Source organism: Belonocnema kinseyi, chromosome 5, assembly GCF_010883055.1.
Source record: "Belonocnema kinseyi isolate 2016_QV_RU_SX_M_011 chromosome 5, B_treatae_v1, whole genome shotgun sequence".
NCBI lineage: Eukaryota > Metazoa > Arthropoda > Insecta > Hymenoptera > Cynipidae > Belonocnema > Belonocnema kinseyi.
In genome coordinates, this window is record NC_046661.1 from 146,833,737 (window position 1) to 146,841,675 (window position 7,939).

The window sequence follows — 7,939 nt, forward strand, 5'->3', positions numbered from 1 at the left end:
ATCTTAGGTTTAGAACTGAGAAAATAATAAAATTGGAGAATCGATTTCTTGGTTCTATCAATTTTTGCGTTGAGATGATTTTTATCTCATCCTGATGTAGTAAAAATGACACCGGATTCGGATTTAGCGACTCTAAAAACTTCTTATGGTAGTGGTTCACGCCGAATTCAATGGTTTTTTTTTCTCATTTTGACCTTCAATTAACCTTGATCCAGATCTGATGGGTCTAATGACGCTGAAGTCGGATTCCGTTACCCGAAAATCGTCTGCGAGTGGAGATTTTCTGTGATTAAATGGTTTTCTTTATGTTGACCTTCACTTGGCCTTGATCCTGACCTGATAGGGTTAAACTGACCACGGATTGGATTTCAGCGATCCTAAAAAGTCAGAGTGTTGAGGTTTTCTCCGATACAATAGTTTCCTCCGATTCAATGTTCATATTCTATCCAATGGGTTTCTACACTTTGACCTTCAATTGACCTTGATTCTGACAAGAATTTTTGTTGTGAGGCTGTGTCATCCAAGAAATCAAATTTGAATTTTCCCTGTCAAACCTAACATTTTTTATCATTTCAACAAAATAAAATATCCACTGAAAATTTGAGCATGCTTGGTTAATATGAATACATTTCTTAGATTTTTTTGAAGTATGGAAAGCATATTTGAAACTTGTTTCGTTTAAAAAATTTGAAATTTGTTTAAATTCCCACTTTAAGGTTCTTTTACTAAAACCTAATAGTCTCGGATTATAATGTGAAGATTAGATTTAAAAACCTTCAATTATGGATTTTGATATCTCCGATTATAAATTTTTATGATCAAAGATATTGTCTTGTAATATATTTCCTGAATATATTTCCTGATTTTACTGAAAGTCGAGACATTTTGAGGACATTTACCCGCAAAAAATGAAAAAGCATATTGTTCTAAATTAAACCAAAAATTGAAATCTAGTTTCCAAACAGCTGTCCTTAAGTTACTGCATTAAATTTGTACTTTTCTTTTTATTATAATCGAAAAAACACTTTTGAAAATATGCCACTACTTGATTCTTTAATATAAGTTTAGATTATGTTTTGATTTTCAACTTACGGAATCGACGTGGATGTAGTTCATAAAAATATTCTCCATGTCGTACTGCATAAGGACCATTTCCGGTAAAACTGGGGCGCCACAATTCATCATCATTCTGAAAATTTAAGAGCTCCTCTGCGTTTGGTGGTGGTTGGGGTAACGGTGGCCCTGAGATGGCCAAAAGCAGAAGATTTGAAAGCAAAATAGAAGCAATAAATTATCTTAAAAAATTTTTTACATTATCTTATATTTAATATAATGTGTATTAAATTTGAACTTTACTAAGAAATATCGAGAAAATTAAATTTTTTATAAATCTCAACAATTGTGTAGCCTTTTTGCGAAAAGTTGTAACAAGATATCGCCTACATTGCTGCCGAAAACCTGATTGATAGCATCATTGCATAAGTACTATTTTTTGTGACTATTTTCAGTTTTTTATAAGTTAATTAAGTTTATAAATTATTTACACCATAAATATTGCAAATGAAAATTGCCAAGTAAGTTACTTTATTTTATTATTAAATTTTTTTCAAATAAATATTTCTAAACTTCGTTGATTAGAGAAAAAATTACTTTGAGAATGAAATTTCAATATTGGAAAATACTTCTGTTCTCAAAATAATTTCATTTTTACAAATTCATTTGTAACATTTTTCATACTTTTTCGTGAAAAATTATAATAATACGCGTACATGGTAAAACAGATAAGAAAGTGAAATTCATTTTTTAGTTGTTGAAAACTTATATCTTAATTTTAGATGTAATGTATCATATTTGTGTCAAATTAAAAGATAATAAAATCATTGCACTTTTTTTAATGAATAGTAATGTTTTGTACATTCAATTTTTTTTGTAAACTATTAACTTATTGTGTCAAACGCGAGAAAAATTGGGAATTACATAATTCTAACTGATAATCGAAAGAATAAGGAAAAACTCCAGTATCCTATGATTTTTTAAATAAATAAAGAAAAACAAATTTCAAGCAACAGAAAAAAACCAAAACACTCAACTTTCTTCCACATATAATGTTCAATTTCTGATTTTAAATTGTTTTTATTTAAAGTAACTGAATAAGGTTTTGAAGTGCCAGCTTATTAATCTATAAATGTACCAAATTTTTTACTGTTTTTTGATTTGTGATCGTTTTCACTAAAAATGAAGATTTTTGTTTTAAAAAGCTCAAATGTCTTAAAAATAATCAAATTTCGTGAACCTTTTTCGAATGTTATTTTTAATTTGTCATTCATTTATTAGTATTGTTATTTTTGTGTTGTTATTTCAGTTTGTTAGTATCCTTGTTATTTGTGAATGTTATTTTGATTTAAATCACTAAATCTTGGCATAAAGCGTTAATGAACCTCATAATGTTAAAAAAATCAGGCGCTATTTAAATCTAATTATTTTTTTTTTATTTGAAGTCTCAATTTTCAGTAAAACTATAAGGAAACTGAAAAACGTTAATGGCTTCAATTTCACATGTCTCAAATCGACTCATTTTCAAATCAAGAAACCCATTTTCGTATAAAGCGATAAAATAATTTGAAGTTACATATGCAAATTCTTAAAAAAGACTATTTTCAGCCAAAAGTTTTAAGAGACAGCGTTTCAGTCATTAAAAGCCAATCAGGCTCTTGAAAACAATGATTAAGTGAAAACTGAAATGAACTTTTTGTACACAAAATCTAAAAATTTTCTGTTTTTATTTCTTCAATACTAAAAAGTCTTTAAAAACAGGTCTAACCAATTTCTATAAACGTCCTGCGTCCTCTTCTATAAGTATATATTGCACGGTAATGAATAGATGGATCAAATCTTTCTCGGTTTGGATCTGTGAAAAAAAATATTTTAACTAATTATTCTAAAAATTGAAAAATTCGCAACTTATAACTACTAGATTTCACTAAACTCTAAGTCTAGTAATAATTCTCTACGAAATTTTGTTTTAGAATTTTTTTGATTTACAAAAATATTTGGTTACTTTAACCAAATTGTATATAGTACAAATTTAACAACTTTGAGAACATTAGAGTAACTTCAGAATTGGTCTACGAAACACTTTATGAGTACGAAAAAAATTGAGGTTTGAAGCATAATTCTATTATATTTGAAAAAAATTGTTTCTTAGTTTTTAAATTAGCACCTGGATGTAGCGGGACGATCTCGAAATTTTCAACTCTTCCAAGAATATAAGGAAAAGGTCCAGTAGTGAGTGCATAACCGTTCTTTAACTCTATCATTCTATCATATGTTGAACTTGATTCTGCAAGAAGAAATAAAGAAATCCTATTATTAAATAAGTTTTATAACAAAACCCAAGTTTACTGGTTTGAAACAATGAAATTTTAGTATAATTGTGAAAGCAGTTAATATAAGTACGTAAATCTACTGTTTAGGCGTTTCCGAAGAAAACTAATGAGCCTCGTTTTTATAGGGAATATTTTTTGTGTCTTTTTTTACGTAATCTCGCTGTCATTTAGCCGATTCTTTTTATTTTTGATAACATTTACAAGAATCCTTCTGTGTGATGTTCTAAAACTGCTGGAGAAAATTTTGACCACTTTTATTGTAAAAATTTGCTACAAATTTATTATTCAGCGTTGAAAACATAATGTATTATTTATTACATAAAGGAAGATGCAAGAAATTTTTTTATTGGTCAATAAATCATAAGTTTTATGCATATACATTTTTATATATTTTTTGAAAATAATAAATTTATTATAATCTTATAAGATAATAGTTATCACTGCGATAGTACTAAGTGAAAAATTAAGCAAGTCGAAGGCCCCCTTAATAAAAATAGTGTTATATTGTATTCTCAATAAGGATTATGAAATCAGTTTTAGTTAAGCGTCTGAATAGTACAAACGAAATCTGGACAATAAAATAGTGAAGGTTAGAAGAATATAGCCCTCGAAAAATTGGTGCCATACCCAATTCATATTTTTTACATACTTGTTCATAGATATTTATAATAAAAATTTCTTTTTGCATGACGGACATAAAAGGGAAATCCATTTCCTCGGAATCTAAGGTCATTAATTTAGAAATAATTTGTTTGTTTGTACTGCAATACTTCGTGGATAGAGAATTAGGGAAGAAGGGATCAAGAGTGTACGCAAGAGTATACGCTCGTTTCTTTCAGTAGATAAGAGGAGGTCGTGAGAGGAAATGGAGAAGAGATAAGTGAAGAGAGACCTGATCGAGAGGGTAACATAGGTATATGAAGCACAAAGACAGGGTGACAGGAGGGGAGGGAATTTCGGAGTGTATCTAGATGGATAAGGAAGAAGTAGTTCGCACACGATTTTGCAAGGGAATGAAATTGTTCGAGTCGATGGTGATGAGTGACTTATTTTATGGAGTGCAACTATGTGGATAGAAGAAGGGAGGGGTTAAGCAGGATACAGGAACCGGAAGTCGAGCTTGTAAATATAAGGAGAAATTTTTGGGAGAGAGCTGCAGTGAGCTGGTTAAGAATTTTTTTGTGGAAGAAGGAGAAAAGCACAGGAGGTGGGAAGATAAAAATTGAAAAGGAAAAGTATTTGAGAACGAATTCATTACTGATAGATCACGTGAGAAAAATGCATGAAGAAGGAAGAAAGTTATATGAGATGAATAAGAAGAACGGCTCAGATGCGGATGAATAGAAGATTTCAATAGGGTCTGGCTTTCTAGAGAGAAAAGGATGTGTGAATTGTGCGAGAATGCTGATCCAAAACTGACTTACTGGTTGGAGGCGTGTGAGGAGGTGGAAAGGAGTAAGATAAGTATGGAAGTAATTTTGCATGCAAGGGGTGAAAAAGGGCAGTAGCATGGGTGAAGGAGGTGTTTAGTAATACAAGAGGGAGGTATTGGCGTCTTCTTTATTTAACATTTAGAAATAAACTGTTCTGTCTATCTGGCAAAGTTCGACACTAGTGAAGCCACACGGAAGGCGAGATGCCACTAGAGTTGTTACGTGGAACAACACCAGGAAGCGTAGACGTCACTCTTACACAGTCTGCCACAACTCTAAGTGCTATAAAAAGGTGAGCGGGATGCAGATCGACACCACTTGAATGGACAACGGGAAAACGTCGTGCACATCCGCATAATTTATCCCAGCTGCCGCTCTGAAAGAATTTCATGTCCCTTGTTGTGACTTATCTAGGTGCGCAATACTAGGCTCTAGATTTTGGTGAACCTTTTGTTTCTTAAGTACGCCTGCAAAGGTCTTAAGCCATTTTTATATTTATTTGTTATTCCCCGAGCACGCTGCTCAGGCTCCGGGACCTATTTGATATTACCTGTGCAAATGTACTTATTTGCTATTTCTCGGGTACGCTGCTCAGGTTTCGAGCTGATTTTTATTTTGTTTGTTATATCTCGGGTACGCTGTTAAGGCTCCAAAATACTGTGATTTATTATTTACCGGGTACACTGCACGGGCTCCGAGACCATTTGTCCTTACTTAGACTATTGGGCACGCCGCATCAGATCCCAGACATTTCTTTGTAGCTCGGGTACGCCGCACAGGCTCCGGGATATTTCTTTCTTGTCTTTCTTGGGCATGCTGCACAGGATCCAGTATATCATTTGTTTTCTTCGGGCACGCGGTACAGGCTCCGAGACGTTTCTTTACAGGATTTTCCCTTGGTACCCCAAAGAAGGATTCGAGATATTGCGTATCACATATGACTTCAGACAAGCCGTTTTATCTAGTCTCAGTAGACTATAAATATTTTTGCGCCGTAGAAATAATACACGGGTAATCTTGAAATCCTATTCCAATGGAATTGTATTTCGAATAATCTATTAATAATTGTAAAACTATTTAATTTTGCTATTCATCAGAGATGGCAAAGACTGTTTATTGTTGATGATGCCAAACAGTCAAAACTAATTCCCGTATTAATAATCTTACTTACAAGACTGAGATATTGTTAGAACTTCGACTTAATAAACTAAGATAACGGAACTATAAATTAATATGGTTTCATTAAATTAGATTTACTGCATCATATGTAATCGAGAATGATGCCATGTTTCTCTCATAAAGGTTATGACTCAACAAACCGTAAACTGATATTGTAACAAGATGTTTAAATAAACAAGTCTTTATCGTTAAATAGTTGTAAAAATCAATTGTCTTCTCCTTTCTGTGTTCAACTTGGGTTTATCAGCAATAACAGCTAGGTGAAATAATAAAATTAAATAATCAAAAACTAACGAACTATTTCATTGCATTTCACGTTTCGTGTGGAAAAAAGTGTTGAGGTTTTTCTCACATGGTCGTAAGAGGCCATCAATAAATAACGTCACGCAATTATGCATTATATAAAAAATATCTGCTTTTTATCTAGATGAGAATGTTGCTGACGCTTTACTTTGGCTGAGCACGTGCAAGGAACCATGGTCCTCGTCAGACAAAAAATGGAAAATTACAACTAAAGTTTGTTTAGCAACTTGCAGAGGAAAAATAATAAACAATCCTGGAAAGCGCAGAAGATAGCTCAAGAATAAAGACGAGCTTAAAAGAATTAAAGACTACTGATAATGATTTCAGGGCACTTAAGAAAGGTTTGGCTCCTAAATATAAAATTGGACCAATTGACGTTTGTATAGTAAATAATGTAGCAGTTATAAAATTAATGTAGTCTATAAATTTCATCCAAATAATATCTTTGGATTCACGGATTAAAGAGGGAAAAAAACTGCGAGGGAAAATAGCTTTAATTTTGGAATTTAGATATAAAGCTCAATTTTATTGTTATAGTTGACGAGTTATTCTTTCTAATCACGAATAACTACATTTAAATATTTTCGCATTTTCGTAATTGCACATATTTCAAACATACCGCCCACCTCGTGTGCATGCGCATCATGACTATAAACAAGGAAGATTTCATAGGCGAAGTTGGCAAATCATTGTATGAAAAATTAATGAACCCTTATTGTTGATTAAGCTATCGACGACTATGAAAATTAGTCTTGAAGTAAGTAAGCATAAATAAGCATAAAATTGACCCTAATTTGCGGCTTAATTGTTCTCGAGTCCACTTATATCGGCGCTGTTAACAGTGTAAATATTCAGTGGCCCATCTTCGCCAAAAGGTTTCCATGATATGTTGAATTACCTGCCAACGAGATAGCCGATTCTCAGCAACAAATTCGGCCGATTTTTTAGGGGGACTAAAAAGTGGTGCACCAATAAAAAAGTGTCCTGGGGTCAAATACGTTAAATCTTCGCTATTATCTGAAAGCGGTCCTATTGGACGAGAATTAAGAGCTGCCTCAATTCGCGTAAGAGTAGTATAAAACTCTTCGAAAGTGTTCTAAAGCCCAATATTCGGAGAAGGTGATGCTTGAAGCTCTTCACTCCAGCCTGCTACATTCCCCGGAATGGGGTACAGAAGGCGGAATGAAATTCCAAGTACTTCCTTGACTGGCGAGTTGATTCTGTAAGTTTAAATCTTTACGTAGATTTAAAAGGCAATTACGCAATTCTCTTTCAGCTCCCTGAAATGTGTTACCATTGTCACTGTTAATGTGAGCTGGTAATCCACGACGATTTGTGAAGCGGTGGTGAGCTGCTAGAAAAGCTTCACAGGAGTAATTTGAAAGAAGTTCCAAATGTATGGCTTGAGTCACGCAGCAGACGAATAAGGCTACGTAACTCTTGTAACTCTTTTACTGTTCCCCCGGTGATATGCGTACGTTGGAAGGATCCGCACAGTCAACCCCAGTATGTGTAAAGGAACGACTTGGAGTGGCTGAAAAATTGGAAGACTACCCATCAGCTGTTGTGAAAAAGTAGCTCAGTTTCGCACGCATGTATCACAGACATAAATCAATCTCTTGACAAGCGTGCGAGCTC

At 33.2% G+C, this 7,939-nt stretch overlaps 1 long non-coding RNA gene across 1 annotated transcript; it reads right to left on the minus strand.

Annotated features, from left to right (window-relative positions):
* Window positions 1-1,125: 1,125 nt before the first annotated feature.
* Window positions 1,126-3,307, minus strand: LOC117172288. The gene is made up of 3 exons (XR_004467006.1): window positions 3,221-3,307; window positions 2,822-2,908; window positions 1,126-1,242 (listed from the first exon to the last, which is right to left on the minus strand). It is a non-coding gene; the product is annotated as an uncharacterized LOC117172288 (long non-coding RNA).
* Between the last annotated feature and the right edge of the window lie 4,632 nt (window positions 3,308-7,939).